This window comes from Bos indicus, chromosome 1 (assembly GCF_029378745.1).
Source record: "Bos indicus isolate NIAB-ARS_2022 breed Sahiwal x Tharparkar chromosome 1, NIAB-ARS_B.indTharparkar_mat_pri_1.0, whole genome shotgun sequence".
Lineage (NCBI taxonomy): Eukaryota > Metazoa > Chordata > Mammalia > Artiodactyla > Bovidae > Bos > Bos indicus.
The window spans coordinates 53,355,077-53,370,625 of record NC_091760.1 but is presented as its reverse complement, the minus strand read 5'-3'; the positions used below and the strand labels follow the sequence as shown (position 1 = coordinate 53,370,625).

The following is a 15,549-nucleotide window of genomic DNA, read 5'->3' as shown; positions in this document are numbered from 1 at the left end:
AGCAAATGCTATAGAGAAACAAAAATACCATATCTTTTGTCTTTGGGAAAATGAATTGTTGAGGATTGTGCTTCAGAAAGATCATCAAAAGACCAAAATGACTCTGCAGAATGAGTTCTGGGAGTTTGGACTGTGGAATGGGAGTCAGGGCCCTCTGTTTCTGACTTTAGGGAGGCATTTAAGCTCTTTGTACCTTTATTCCTCTATTTGAAAATCGAGGATAATACCTGCTGCCTACTTAACCTTGGAGGGATATGTGAGGATTAGTCAATTAAAGTTTGCCAAATGCTTGGAAACCAATGGAGGGGGAAATCTGTATGAACATAAAGCATTATTAACATCCCCCTCTTCCTCTTCTCTCTTCCTAAGGATTGCAGTCCTGGGAGATGCGGTGAACATTACTGTGGTTTTGCTTCTCGTTGCTTTTGTGGAAAGGGGATTTTTCACTTTATCAGCCACTTATTAAATGGTTTGTTTGAAAGTTGTCCTTTCTGTATCATTAAGGGAAGGTTTCTAAACATCTTAGACTGATGGCCAGTATGCCACACCTGGCAAAGCTTCTATTGTGTTTATCTTTAGAATGCAATCGAGAGGCAAAAACAACCATTTTCAGGTAAAATAGTAAGTATAATTTGGAAAAATTTGCCATTAGTAATGCAAAGTTAGTGAAGTACAAAAATAAAGTCAGTTTAGAGCTTTTAATACAATCCTTAAAGAAATTCCCCGTTTTAACTAAAATAGTGATAATACTTTATATTTGTAAACATTGCCCCTCTGGTTCTTACAGCTACCTATAAAATGAGTATAACACAAACTGATCATATTACACTCACTTTACAGATTAAAAAATTGAAATGCAAAGAGGCTAAGTGATTTTTCCCAAAATAATTTAGTTAAGAAATGGCAAAGCCAGAACTAGACTCTATATTTATATAAGAGTTTATAATATAAGATTCTATATATTCTGGTTCCTAGGGCAGCAGATTTTCCCTGGCCGTTATTTTTTCACTATAGACCAAATGATGCCAAGTGATGTTAAAAGTCCAAATATTGTTGCTTTGGTTCTGCGCCACCAAACAGCTAGGTTCTGCCACCACCGACCTGGAGATAGCATCAGAGCTCACAAGTTGTGTTGTCCTATAAGACTGCACCTGCTCCCCCTACTTCAGAGGCCAGTCAAAAGTCCAGGTTGTCACCCATGCTCATGCTTGGAGATTCCAATGACCCCCTCCTCAGTTCAGTTCAGTTCAGTTAGTTGCTCAGTAGTGTCCAACTCTTGGCGATCCCATGGACTGCAGCACACCAGGCCTCCCTGTCCATCACCAACTCCCGGCTTTCACTCAAACTCATGTCCATCGAGTTGGTGATGCCATCCAGCCATCTCATCCTCTGTCCTCCCCTTCTCCTCCTGCCCCCAATCCCTCCCAGCATCAGAGTCTTTTCCAATGAGTCAACTCCTCACATGAGGTGGACAAAGTACTGGAGTTTCAGCTTTAGCATCATTCCTTCCAAAGAACACCCAGGGCTGATCTCCTTTAGAATGGACTGGTTGGATCTCCTTGCAGTCCAAGGGACTCTCAAGAGTCTTCTCCAACACCACAGTTCAAAAGCATCAATTCTTCGGCACTCAGCTTTCTTTATAGTCCAACTCTCACATCCATACAGGACTACCGGAAAAACCATAGCTTTGACTAGATGGAAATTTCTTGCAAAGTTATGTCTCTGCTTTTTAATATGCAAGAGAGTTCCAGAAAAACATCTATTTCTGCTTTATTGACTATGCCAAAGCCTTTGACTGTGTGGATCACAATAAACTGTGGAAAATTCTGAAAGAGATGGGAATACCAGACCACCTGATCTGCCTCTTGAGAAACCTATATGCAGGTCAGGAAGCAACAGTTAGAACTGGACATGGAACAACAGACTGGTTCCAAATAGGAAAAGGAGTACGTCAAGGCTGTATATTGTCACCCTGTTTATTTAACTTATATGCAGAGTACATCATGAGAAACGCTGGGCTGGAAGAAGCACAAGCTGGAATCAAGATTGCTGGGAGAAATATCAATAACCTCAGATATGCAGATGACACCACCCTTATGGCAGAAAGTGAAGAAGAACTAAAGGGCCTCCTGATGAAAGTGAAAGAGGAGGGTGAAAAAGTTGGCTTAAAGCTCAACATTCAGAAAACTAAGATCATGGCATCCTGTCCCACCACTTCATGGGAAATAGATGGGGAAACAGTGGAAACAGTGTCAGATTTTATTTTTTGGGCTCCAAAATCACTGCAGATAGTGACTGCAGCCATGAAATTGAAAGACACTTACTCCTTGGAAGAAAAGGTATAACCAACCTAGACAGCATATTTGAAAGCAGATAGCATATTCAAAGCAGACTTTGCCAACGAAGGTCCATCTAGTCAAGGCTATGGTTTTTCCAGCAGTCATGTATGGATGTGAGAATTGGACTGTGAAGAAAGCTGAGCGCTGAAGAATTGATGCTTTTGAACTGTGGTGTTGGAGAAGACTCTTGAGAGTCCCTTGGACTGCAAGGAGATCCAACAAGTCCATTCTAAAGGAGATCAGCCCTAGGTGTTCTTTGGAAGGAATGATGCTAAAGCTGAAACTCCAGTACTTTGTCCACCTCATGTGAGGAGTTGACTCATTGGAAAAGACTCTGATGCTGGGAGGGATTGGGGGCAGGAGGAGAAGGGGAGGACAGAGGATGAGATGGCTGGATGGCATCACCAACTCGATGGACATGAGTTTGAGTGAAAGCCGGGAGTTGGTGATGGACAGGGAGGCCTTGTGTGCTGCGATCCATGGGGTCACAAAGAGTTGGACATGACTGAGCAACTGAACTGAACTGAACTGCATTGGTCATAACTTTTCTTCCAAGGAGCAAAAGTCTTTTAATTTCTTGGCTGCAGTCACCATCTGCAGCGGTTTTGGAGCCCCCCAAAACAAAGTTTGTCACTGTTTCCACTGTTTCTCCATCTATTTGTCAGTAAGTGGTGGGACAGGATGCCATGATCTTAGTTTTCTGAATGTTGAACTTTAAGCCAACTGTTTTCACTCTCCTCTTTCACTTTCATCAAGAGGCTCTTTAGTTCTTCTTCACTTTCTGCCATAAGGGTGGTGTCATCTGCATATCTGAGGTTATTGATATTTCTCCCGGCAATCTTGATTCCAGCTTGTGCTTCATCCAGCCCAGCATTTCTCATGATGTACTCTGCATACAAGTTAAATAAGCAGGGTGACAACATACAGCCTTGACGTACTCCTTTCCAATTTAGCAGCAGTCTGTTGTTACATGTCCAGTTTGCTTCTTGACCTGTATACAGATTTCTCAGGAGGCAGTTCAGGAGGTCTGGTATTCCCATCTCTTTAAAAATGTTCCACAGTTTGTTTTGATCCACACAGTCAAAGGCTTTGGCATAGTCAATAAAGCAGAAGTAGATGTTTTGCTGGAACTCTCTTGCTTTTTCGATGATCCAGCAGATGTTGGCAATTTGATCTCTGGTTCCTCTGCCATTTCTAAATCCAGCTTGAACATCTGGAAGTTCATGGTTCACATACTGTTGAAGCCTGGCTTGGAGAATTTTGAGAATTACTTTGCTAGCTTGTGAGATGAGTGCAATCGTGCAGTAGTTTGAGCATTCTTTGGCATTGCCTTTCTTTGGGATTGGAATGAAAACTGACCTTTCCCCGTCCTGTGGCCCCTGTTGAGTTGTCCAAATTTGCTGGCATATTGAGTGCAGCACTTTCACAGCACCATCTTTGAGGATTTGAAATAGCTCAACTGGAATTCCATCACTTCCACTAGCTTTGTTCATAGTGATCCATGCATTAGAGAATGGCAATGAAGGCAGTTAACCATCAATATATGCAAACTATGAAAGCCAGGTGGGGGCCTCTTTAGCAGTAGTTAAAGGGATGCTCATCTCCTGCAGCATGAAGGCAAAAAAATCAGAGGATTGGGGCCAGGATTTAAGTATAGAATCCATGGCAGAACTCCATGCTCATGAGTTGGAGTTATTAAAATTAAATAACTCAAAGCAAGTTATTTAACTTATATGCAGAGTATGTCATGAGAAACGGAGGTTGATGTTTCACTTATAGTTCACCTACACGAAGTTCGTGGCCCTGTTTGGGAAGGAGTGGGACCCTGAGAGTTAAGATGAAGAATCTAAATCTTCATATTCTACTAGACTCTGGGCCAAGGAAAAAGGCCCATCCCATCTTGTTAAGGATAGTTCTTCCTCCTTACCTGAAGATGAGACAGAGGGTTCTACCTTGCAAAGCAGTGTGTACCCATCCCTATAATCTACCCCACCTCCCCTTGTAATCACCAGAACAATAATTTAGAGTCTAGACACACCACAACCCAGCAGGGGAAGTGAAACAATTGAAAAGCAAGAAAAGGGATTATACTCCGAAGGAACTGAAAGACATAACCAACATTTGTTGTCAAGAGCCAGCAGAATGAAAACGGACTGGATTCTTGGAGGTGCTCGATGAAAGGAAATGGAATATAAAGTTGGATAAAGGACAGTTTATAGATATCGGAGCACTAACCCTTGATGCAGGATTAAAGATGATGGCAAGAATCTTGGGAGGCATGCCAAAATTATTGGGGGAAATGACGAAGGGAAGAATTGAAAGGCTGGGAAATTGGGCATATTGAAGTGGCTACATTATGCAGTGTCAAAAACCCTGTTGACTTATTATGATCCGTGAGAGAGTTCAGAGGACATTCCATTTACCAAGGAACATGGGGTGTGCAGGGGACGCCAGCATTGTTAAGAGTCTCGGCGGTGGTTGACCTCTGTAGAATAGGACTGATTTTGGAGGATGCTGTTGCAAAACTGACTCTCGAATAGCACAGTGCTGGTAGACTTCTGAAAAAAATAGAGTCCAGGTGGTAGTGCTTAACTGTCAAAAGCAAAGTGAGCTCAATTATTGTAAAGAGTGGCAAGGTTGGCGGGCGGGGAGTGGCATGACTCATGTAGTGCCATGATGGTAGTTAATGGAACACAGCATCTCCAGGGTCAAGACTGAGCAGGCAACAAAGTTATTTCTCAATCTGTGTAACAAAAGGAAACAAAGGTTCAGAACTACTGCTACAATAAAATGATACAATCCCTTGCTAAGTTTCTGGACCTGATTCAGTTTTTAACCCCAAAACCACTGACTGAAATCAAGGCTGGTTTTCGTGAGTGAAGGACAATGCAAGATCACAGCAAATGCTATCATAATGATTCTCCTTGTCCTTCTCTGGAGGGATCTACAGTCACCTACTTGAGGAACCATGTACTGGGGAAAGGAGACTACTCAAATGTTCAAAAACTGTGTGTTGAGATAAGTACCTGGCTCATGGTCAGCTAAGTGTATGGACCCAATCAGTGGTTATTTCTCCAGTCTCTGACTGTGTATTTGGATTATGAAGTTGACAGAATCTCTAAATTGGTTCCTTGGCCTGTGAGTTAAGAATTCTCATAATGAGAAAGGCCAAGTGGAAGCCTCTGATACTGTCCCTCCTACCATGGACAAGGTATTAAATTGAAACCAACATTGCATCCTTGGGAAATAGACTACTGTCAGGCTGGAGGACCTAAAAGATTGGCAGAGTCGGCAGTTTCTGCCCTACCCACATTTAATTCGCCAGTGTGGCACCTACAGAAGCCAGATGGACCCTGTGGTATGATAGTGGTTTACTACAAACGCAGTCAAGTAGTGGTCCTAATTGTAGTTGTGGTACCAAAAGTGGTTTCTTTCCTGGAGCAGATTAACATGGTATATAACACACTGTATGCAGTCCTGGATCTCAATGTGGGATAAATAACAGTACAGACTTATGATCTTGCCCCATGGCCATGTTAACTCTCTCCCTCTGATAATACAGTGACATGACTGGGCATTCCAGAGAGCCACACATTCCTTTACTTGACTGATGGCATCATGTTAATCAGGTCAGATAAGCAAGAAATGCCAAGAATTTTTGGAGGCTTTGATAAAAGACATGAACTCCAGAAAGTGGGAAATATCTCTAATGGAGATTCAAGGACCTACATATCAATGAAGTTTTCCGGAGTCCAGTGGTTTGGGGCCTGCCAGGACACCCCCTTCAAGGTAAAGAACAAAGAATCATAAGTTGCCCCTTCCACTACGGAGGAAGTATGATGGCTGGTAGGTCTCTCAGGTTCTGGATGTAGCCTCTTACACATTTGGCAATAATGCTGTAACCAAATGTTCATTGTTATGTTCAAAACTTAATTATTTATAAGCTGTTGTGTGTTCAGCCGCTAAGTTGTGTCTGACTCTGCGATCCCATGGACTGTAGCCCACCAGGCTCCTCGGTCCATGGGATTCTCCAGGCAAGAATATGGAGTGGGTTGCCACTCCCTTCTCCAGGGGACCTTCCCAACCCAGGGACTGAACCCAGGTCTCCCACCTTGCAGGCAATGCTTTACTGTCTGAGTTACCAGGGAATTTATTTATACAAACAGTAATTATTTTATTCATAGTTTTGTGGGGCAGGAATCCAGAAAGTGCTCAGCTGGGTGGGTCTCATTTGGGTGTCTCATGTGCTGCAGTCAAACAGTGATTGAAATTATTATAGAATAGCTGGGGGCAGGGGAGTGGAAGGGAGGGTTGTTAAAAAGCAGTGAGACAGAGCAAATCTGAAACAGCTTGAAGTTGACAATGCCTATTTCTCTCTCTCTCATCTCAGGATCTTTCCAGAGACTCCCTCCATGTTGACCAGCTTGGATTTCCTCATAGCATGGCAGATGGGTTCGAAGAGCATTTTCAGAAAACTAAATAGAAGTTGTACAGTCTTTCCTAAACCAGTCTCAAAAATCATGCAGCATTACTTCTGCTACTCTTCTTTGGTTGGAACTGTCAGAAGTTCCCACTCAGCTTCAATAGCAGGGGACAGACACCACCTCTTTACGGAAGGAGTGTCAAAGGATTTGGGAGTATGTTTTTTAAATGCTAAAGTGTGATAAACTGACTTCAGCACCGATTTTAGAAAAGTCTGGGCAGGATGTTGACTCAACCACTTCCTACTTGCAGGTCTGTGAGCTGTAATACAATCCATCTTCTCAGGAAAGGACTTTTGCTTTCTCTTTGTGCTTTAGTGTGCTCAATAGCATCATGGAAGATAACAATGCTTTTCAGTCAAATTCCTTTGGATGCAAGGAACAAAGACTCACTCATGCTAGTAAAGGTTTCTGGGAAAACAAACCAAGAGTAGCAAAAGCAGCTGCCCTGGAACAGGAGGTGAAGATTCAGCAGCAGGTGACCTCAGCAGCAGGAGGTCATGCTTCTTTCATTTATCTCATTTGGCTCTTCTCTACCTTTCAGTTTCCCCCTCCTATTCCCTGCTCACCTTCTGCTGTCTCTGTGTCTTTTCTTTCCCTTTCACTTCTGATAATGAATTGATTTTGCTCTCTTAGAACCTCAGTTAGTATCATGGCCTCTCCAGCTTCTTCCCACATCAAGGCATTTCTACATCAGTTCTCACCACTGTCGTATTCTTTAGGAATTTCCCAGTTCAAATTCCCAGGAAATTTTCAGGGGTCAAAATGGATTGTCTCTGTTTGGGTAACATCATGTTCTTGTTCACTGATTGACCACTTGTATGAGGAAAGGCTCAGCTCTTAGCAACTGACACTGGAAGGAAAAGGCAGCCATGATTGGCACAGCTATATCTTCACCAGTAGAGTCCAATGTAGATGTCGACCTCCAAAGAACCGTGGTGTGGATCAATTAAAACAGGAAAAGTCAAAAGTATTGTAAAATATTAAGTTATCTAAGAAGATGTGATATTATGTTTTAAACATACAGAGTACCCGTATATTCACTTTCTAAATACCAATATATCAAGTTAGGGTTTCTCAGATGGTGCTAGTGGTAAAGAACCTGCCTGCCAGTGTAAGAGACATTCAATTCCCGCCTCGGGAAGATCCCTTGGAGGAGGGCATAGCAACCCACTCCAGTATTCTTGCCTGGAGAATCCCATGGACAGATGAACCTGGCAGACAATAGTCCATAGGGTCACAAAAAGTTGGACGTGACTGAAGCAACTTAGCATGCATGCATGCGTATCAAGTTCACATCCTTGCTAATTAATCTAGCAAACTGGTATTTGCTGATTAATGTTTTGTTTCCATGAACGATTATTGTGACTGCTCTTCCCTGACATCCAGCTACATGCTAGCTTTGTTAGGTCCTCTAAGCATTGAGACTGACTCAAATGTCAAGCAATTAGATGTTCAAATCATGCCATGCTAACTAATATATAGATTATAGCATTATATTTTCTTGGATTCTGTTTAAAAAGGGGGAAACTCAAATTATTCTTAGATCAATAATAAAGTCTTGAAAGGCATCTGTTTCTAACTGCATGTTGTATGTACTTAAATCTGTATTGAAAAATTACACTGTAAATGTTTTGTAGGCTTTTTCTTTTTCAATCATTTCAGTCTCTCACCATCTCTCACTTCTTAATCAATTCCTCTTTTCTCAAAACAGACTGCCTTGCCATCGAGCTATCAACTAATAATTTTCTAGAGCTCAAAATGAAAAGAAAAACCTAATCAAACAAATAAACAGAGTAAAGCTTCAGGAACCTTTGTACCTGAACAATTATGCTAAGGCATCCAGCTAGCCCTCTGCACACGGTGGGTTGAATTCAAATGGGCACCTGAGATGGTGATTTTTTTTTCTAACTTAAGTGTTTTTTAAAAATCCAAAATGAATTTCCTTTTCCTTGTCTTCAGGAAAGCCTGCAAATACCAAATCCACTATGAGAGAGATTTAATTTCCCTTTTGGTCTATGACACAGCACAATTATCTGTGGATGTTTAAAGAAAATTCATAAAGCAGAATGAGCTTAGTTCACACCAGATAAAGCCCCTATGAAATGATGCCATGGTTGGCGTCATCTGTTGACGTTCATGCATGATTCAGCACCTCTAGACAACAATTTGGAGGAAATCTGCTTTTCCATTACAAGCCAGGCTCTGCCCTTTTGCTGGAAATTGAAAGGATCAAAATTCTCAGCTTTTAAGGCTGACTACCTCCTGTGACATCTAGCACCCAGGAGCAATCCAGAGCCTCTTTCTGGTGTTTTCTCTACATGCCATTCGGTGCATAGTAGACAGGAGGCATCCAGGTGATTGACAGACATCTCGCTTGTCCTCTGGCTGCTTTTGCATCTGTTGATACAGCCCCTGTGTTTATATGTGTGATTAGGCTGAGGCTTTCTGGGTCAGCCACCCACGGATTGTATCAAAAATAATCAATCTTATTTGACTGTCTTAACATTTTGGCTATTTTAGTTGTTAGGGCAACCAGATCTGATGAAGTATTCACTCATCAATTTGATGTTCAGCAATCGTCTGTCATGGTTCTGAAGCTGGAGGGAAAATAAAAATAAAAATCAACTGTCAAAACAGTCAATCCAAAACAATCAATCCAATCATGAATTTCTCCCTGACACCAGAGACCATTGTTTCCCCTTTCCCTTATTTTTCCTCCCCCTTCGCCTCCTCCTCTTCTCCTGAGATCTGTGCCTCCCACAGTTTCTTTCCTCTAGTGAAGCTGATGAACAGCAGAGAAGGGAGATATTTTAGGTTCACAAAGGCTTACATTTTCCTAAAAGGTTTCCCTTTACTTTGTTTTGATGTTTGATAATTTTTGGCTAAATTATCCTAAAAGGTCCTAAAAGGATGGATACATAAAATGTATGGCAAATGTTACTCTGAATGGAGAATTTCAGGAGCAATGTCCTTTGCTTTCTCTTTCAAGATGAATTTCCCTTTTTGGGGAGTGCAGCTCCAAAGTCAGCCACAGGCAGCTGGCTTGCACAGTCCCTTCCTGTCCCCTGAGTCTGTTCCAACCTCCTTGGAACAGAAGAGCTCCGAGTCTGGCCCTGGTGTGGGATGTGGCTGGCTTTCCAAGTTGGAAAATGTGTTAGTAATTACTTTTTACTGCTGTCTCCGTTTGAATTTCCAGACTTCTGCCCCCTCTCCCAGCCTGCGTTTCTCCACCCAGCTTCCTACCTCATTCTGACTGCTAATTTAACCCTGGCTCCCTTCCTCCAGAAACATTTGACCTTGTGCAAGAACTTGGCATCAATTTCTCTCCTCTGCTGGACTAGGGCAATTAGCATCAGCAGGCAACCCTGCCAGACGGCCTGCCTGTTGTCCTCTGGGCTCTGCCTGGTACAATAGCAGGCCTCTGTTTCCAGGCAAAAGGGCAGTGGCCACTAGTTGCATTTGCCAGGAGACCTTTTCCAACATTTTGCTTCAAGATGTTGTTACCAGGGATGTGGACTAAACCCAATTAGCTTGCTTAGTGAAGTAACCTATGGGGAAAAAATGTAGAAGCATCGAAATCTCCTTACCTCACATATTCCTGCTTTAGATTTGAAAGAATTCTCTTGGTTTCTCCTATCAAGAAAGGTTATTCTATGTTGATTGATAACCTGGAAAAGGCTATAAAGAAAGTAAGAGTTGTTTTACTTGCTTAAGAGAACAAACTTCGCAATCACTTAAGAAATGCCCATTTCTTCCTTTTGTTGATAAGTTGATTGCATACCATTTTAATCTTCCCATTAATTAGTCCCCAAGAACAATTACAGGGTAGAGTTTCATAACTGAAATAAGAACATATAGGTACTTGAGAATAATGCCACTTCAGTTTCTTAAAAATCGTCCACAGTTCCATATTCTCACTAATTCCTTATTCTCACTAACATGAATGAGTGGGTTTCATGTTATATGTGTGTGAATGTATATCCTTAAAGTTTATAGATTAGAACTGTCTTTCTAAAATACCTTGGGTTATAGAGATTCATTTTAGAGCTAGAAATTGGTTGAGGAGAGATTGGGATAGAAATTACAAATGGAAACATGGACTCTACTCATTATGATACATATTCTATATCACTCAGACTATGAAATGCAAAATACATAGTACAAATATGCATACACATACCTACATGTGTATGTATACATATAACACACATGTATAAAATGCATAGTATGGAATGAAACTCTGAGTAAGCCAGTCTATCTATTTATTGGGCAGGAGGAAGTATCAAATGTAGGGATCTAAGTGACAAGACCTCTATGTCTTAGGAGATGCACGTCCAGAAACGGGTATCCTCCATATTGTTTCCACTTCCCAGAGGAAGGAAAACTGAGACTGTTTTTCTCACAGTGTCCTTTTCCCTGCCCCCACATCAGAGGACTAGTACCTTAATTAAGTTCGAGTGTTCAGTAATGACGTTCACTACTACTACTTCTAAGTCACTTCAGTTGTGTCTGACTCTGTGCAACCCCATAGACGGCAGCCCACCAGGCTCCCCCGTCCCTGGGATTCTCCAGGCAAGAACACTGGACTGGGTTGCCATTTCCTTCTCCAATGCATGAAAGTGAAAAATGAAAGTGAAATCGCTCAGTCGGGTCCTACTCTTAGCGACCCCATGGACTGCAGCCTACCAGGCTCCTCCTTCCATGGGATTTTCCAGGCAAGAGTACTGGAGTGGGGTGCCATTGACATTCACTACATACATCCAAAAAGAGTTTGTGAGAGCAAGAACACATGCTCTGAAACCAAAGCCTTGGCTTTAGCTGTGAAACTGTCAAAGTATGACAGTATAAGGTAAAAACTTGACTCTTGTGCAAACATACAAAGAGCACATGTCAAAATTCATTTAATTTATTAATGAGGGAAGCATCAGGATTATAATACTGGTTCAAAAATTGTAAAGATTGAATGCATACCTATAGATAGATAGATGGGAAGGAAGGAAGGATAGAAGGAGGGGAGGAAGAAATGTGTCTCCATGGAATTATATTCTCTACCGGACAAAAATCATTTGCATTGTTATCAGACAAAAATCTACAAGTTAACCTAGAGTTTCACAGAGTTTAGGACTAATCAATAGTAAGTAGTAAGTCAAACAAAGGTACATTCTGTAAGAGAATTAACAATCTGTAGGCTCGAATTAGGTAAAGCTCTAGTATAATGTTGAAAGGATATATAAGATTCTTTTTGCCTTATTTTCACATTTAGGATAATTTTTCTTAACAAGATGTAGGGCATATTACCTCAAATCTCTCTGAACTTCAATGCTTTTATTTGAAAAGTGGGACTAACAATATCTACCTTATGGGGTTGTTGTAGGATTTAAATGAAATTGTGTATATAAGGCACCTCCCACAACACGTCATACAAGGTAATTACCTTCCCTCCAAGTAGTCCTTTAATTCATATTATCTGACATCATGCCGTCCAGATCTCTTTAAATTGGCACCTCCTTGTATTACCAGGGATCAAGACCATCCCCATGGAAAAGAAATACAAAAAAGCAAAATGGCTGTCTGGGGAGGCCTTACAAATAGCTGTGAAAAGAAGAGAAGTGAAAAGCAAAGGAGAAAAGAAAAGATATAAACATCTGAATGCAGAGTTCCAAAGAATAACAAGAAGAGATAAGAAAGCCTTCTTCAGCGATCAATGCAAAGAAATAGAGGCAAACAACAGAATGGGAAAGACTAGAGATCTCTTCAAGAAAATCAGAGATATCAAAGGAATATTTCATGCAAAGATGGGCTCGATAAAGGACAGAAATGGTATGGACCTAACAGAAGCAGAAGATATTAAGAAGAGATGGCAAGAATACACAGAAGAACTGTACAAAAAAGATCTTCAAGACCAAGATAATCATGATGGTGTGATCACTGACCTAGAGCCAGACATCCTGGAATGTGAAGTCAAGTGGGCCTTAGAAAGCATCACTACAAACAAAGCTAGTGGAGGTGACAGAATTCCAGTTGAGCTATTCCAAATCCTGAAAGATGATGCTGTGAAAGTGCTGCACTCAATACGCCAGCAAATCTGGAAAACTCAGCAGTGGCCACAGGACTGGAAAAGATCAGTTTTCATTCCAATCCCAAAGAAAGGCAATGCCAAAGAATGCTCAAACTACCACATAATTGTACTCATCTCACACGCTAGTAAAGTAATGCTCAAAATTCTCCAAGCCAGGCTTCAGCAATACGTGAACCGTGAACTTCCTGATGTTCAAGCTGGTTTCAGAAAAGGCAGAGGAACCAGAGATCAAATTGCCAACATCTGCTGGCTCATGGAAAAAGCAAGAGAGTTCCAGAAAAACATCTATTTCTGCTTTATTGACTATGCCAAAGCCTTTGACTGTGTGGATCACAATAAACTGTGGGAAATTCTGAAAGAGATGGGAATACCAGACCACCTGATCTGCCTCTTGAGAAATTTGTATGCAGGTCAGGAAGCAGTAGTTAGAACTGGACATGGAACAACAGACTGGTTCCAAATAGGGAAAGGAGTACGTCAAGGCTGTATATCGTCACCCTGTTTATTTAACCTATATGCAGAGTACATCATGAGAAACGCTGGACTGGAAGAAACACAAGCTGGAATGAAGATTGCCGGGAGAAATATCAATAACCTCAGATATGCAGATGACACCACCCTTATGGCAGAAAGTGAAGAGGAACTAAAAAGCCTCTTGATGAAAGTTAAAGTGGAGAGTGAAAAAGTTGGCTTAGAGCTCAACATTCAGAAAACGAAGATCATGGCATCTGGTCCCATCACTTCATGGGAAATAGATGGGGAAACAGATGGGGAAACAGTGGAAAGAGTGTCAGACTTTATTTTTCTGGGCTCCAAAATCACTGCAGATGGTGACTGCAGCCATGAAATTAAAAGATACTTACTCCTTGGAAGGAAAGTTATGACCAACCTAGATAGCATATTCAAAAGCAGAGACATTACTTTGCCAACAAAGGTCCATCTAGTCAAGGCTATGGTTTTTCCTGTGGTCATGTATGGATGTGAGAGTTGGACTGTGAAGAAGGCTGAGCGCCGAAGAATTGATGCTTTTGAACTGTGGTGTTGGAGAAGACTCTTGAGAGTCCCTTGGACTGCAAGGAGATCGAACCAGTCCATTCTGAAGGAGATCAGCCCTGGGATTTCTTTGGAAGGAATGACGCTAAAGCTGAAACTCCAGTACTTTGGCCACCTCATGCGAAGAGTTGACTCATTGGAAAAGACTCTGATGCTGGGAGGGGTTGGGGGCAGGAGGAGAAGGGGACGACAGAGGATGAGATGGCTGGATGGCATCACTGACTCAATGGACGTGAGTCTAAGTGAACTCCGGGAGTTGGTGATGGACAGGGAGGCCTGGCGTGCTGCGATTCATGGGGTCGCAAAGAGTCGGACACGACTGAGCGACTGATCTGATCTGATCTGTATTACCAAAATATTGGTAATTGATGGTTATAATGATGATCTTGAGACTCTTTGCAGCCTTCTATACCATTACAGATAAAATTATGTGCTCAGCATAGTATTAATGTTAACTGCAATTTATTATGTTTCACTTTATAAAGTCATTATCCATAGAATCCAACTCCATTAAAACAAAATAACCAGTTAACCAAAGCTATATTTTCCAGACTATTAAGCATAAAGAAAAATTTTACCAATTATTTTTACTTGGAATAATAATTTGAATCCAGAGGTGCCTGTATTAAGTGGTAGCTTTGAACAAACACCTTCTAAATTTTCTTCCAAGTCTGAGATTTTATAATAAGTTGAAAAGTATATTTGAGAAAAAACACACAGAAGGAGAAAGTTTGTATATTTTAGTTCTTAGAAAAAAAGAACACAATTGTATCCTAAAAATAATGACTGCAGGGATGCATTTTTATTTCTTTTAAAACATGTAATTATAGGCAATTTCGAATAAAGAGAAAATAACAAAATGCTCAGGTCAATATTTAATACAATATATAACACATATTAATAATAGTCAATATTTAACACATCTTAATATTTATCCATGTCTCCTTGAGACTAAAAAAAGTAAGCTATAACTAGATTTCTCTTTCATCCTCACCTTTCTCCCTTCCCCCATCTTCCATCCCCCAAATGACACTGTTAGACTAAAGTTGATCTATATCCGTATGGTAATGTTATGCATTGAAAACACTTGATGGCATTATTTTGTGAAATTTTAGGCTTTACTCAAATGATATCATATGCTATATGACGATTTTCAACATCTTTTGTCCACTCACCATTAGGTTCTTTATCTGTGCAGATATATCTAGCCTATTTTACTTTGTATTCCAAAATGTAATTATTCTGTAATTTGTTGAACCACTTTTTTACTGAGTTATTATCTCCAATTTTTTGCTAGAACAACTCTGCAAAGCTGTCTTTGTATACACAAAGAATGCCCTATAGGAAAGGTGAACCTTTTACTGTGGTAAGTATGGCCAAATTGCCCTCTGAAGGCATAATACTGATTTATATGTTGGCTAGCATGAAGGGGATGACAGAGGATGAGATGGCTGGATGGCATCACTGACTCGATGGACGTGAGTCTGAGTGAACTCCGGGAGTTGGTGATGGACAGGGAGGCCTGGCATGCTGCGATTCATGGGGTCGCAAAGAGTCGGACACGACTGAGTGACTGATCTGATCTAGCATGAAA

At 41.1% G+C, this 15,549-nt stretch overlaps 1 long non-coding RNA gene across 2 annotated transcripts in view; it reads right to left on the bottom strand.

The window, feature by feature from the left end:
• Positions 1-1,547: 1,547 nt before the first annotated feature.
• LOC139182621 (uncharacterized) overlaps positions 1,548-15,549 on the bottom strand; it is a 48,895-nt gene continuing 34,893 nt past the window's right edge. Inside the window, exons 3-5 of one of the 2 annotated variants that reach the window (XR_011566139.1) lie at positions 10,411-10,501; positions 9,083-9,420; positions 1,548-5,082 (exon numbers count right to left, since the gene is read on the bottom strand). This is a non-coding gene — a long non-coding RNA (uncharacterized lncRNA). Of the gene's footprint in view, positions 9,421-10,410; positions 10,502-15,549 lie in introns of both variants that reach the window. The other variant, XR_011566138.1, reaches the window with a different exon arrangement.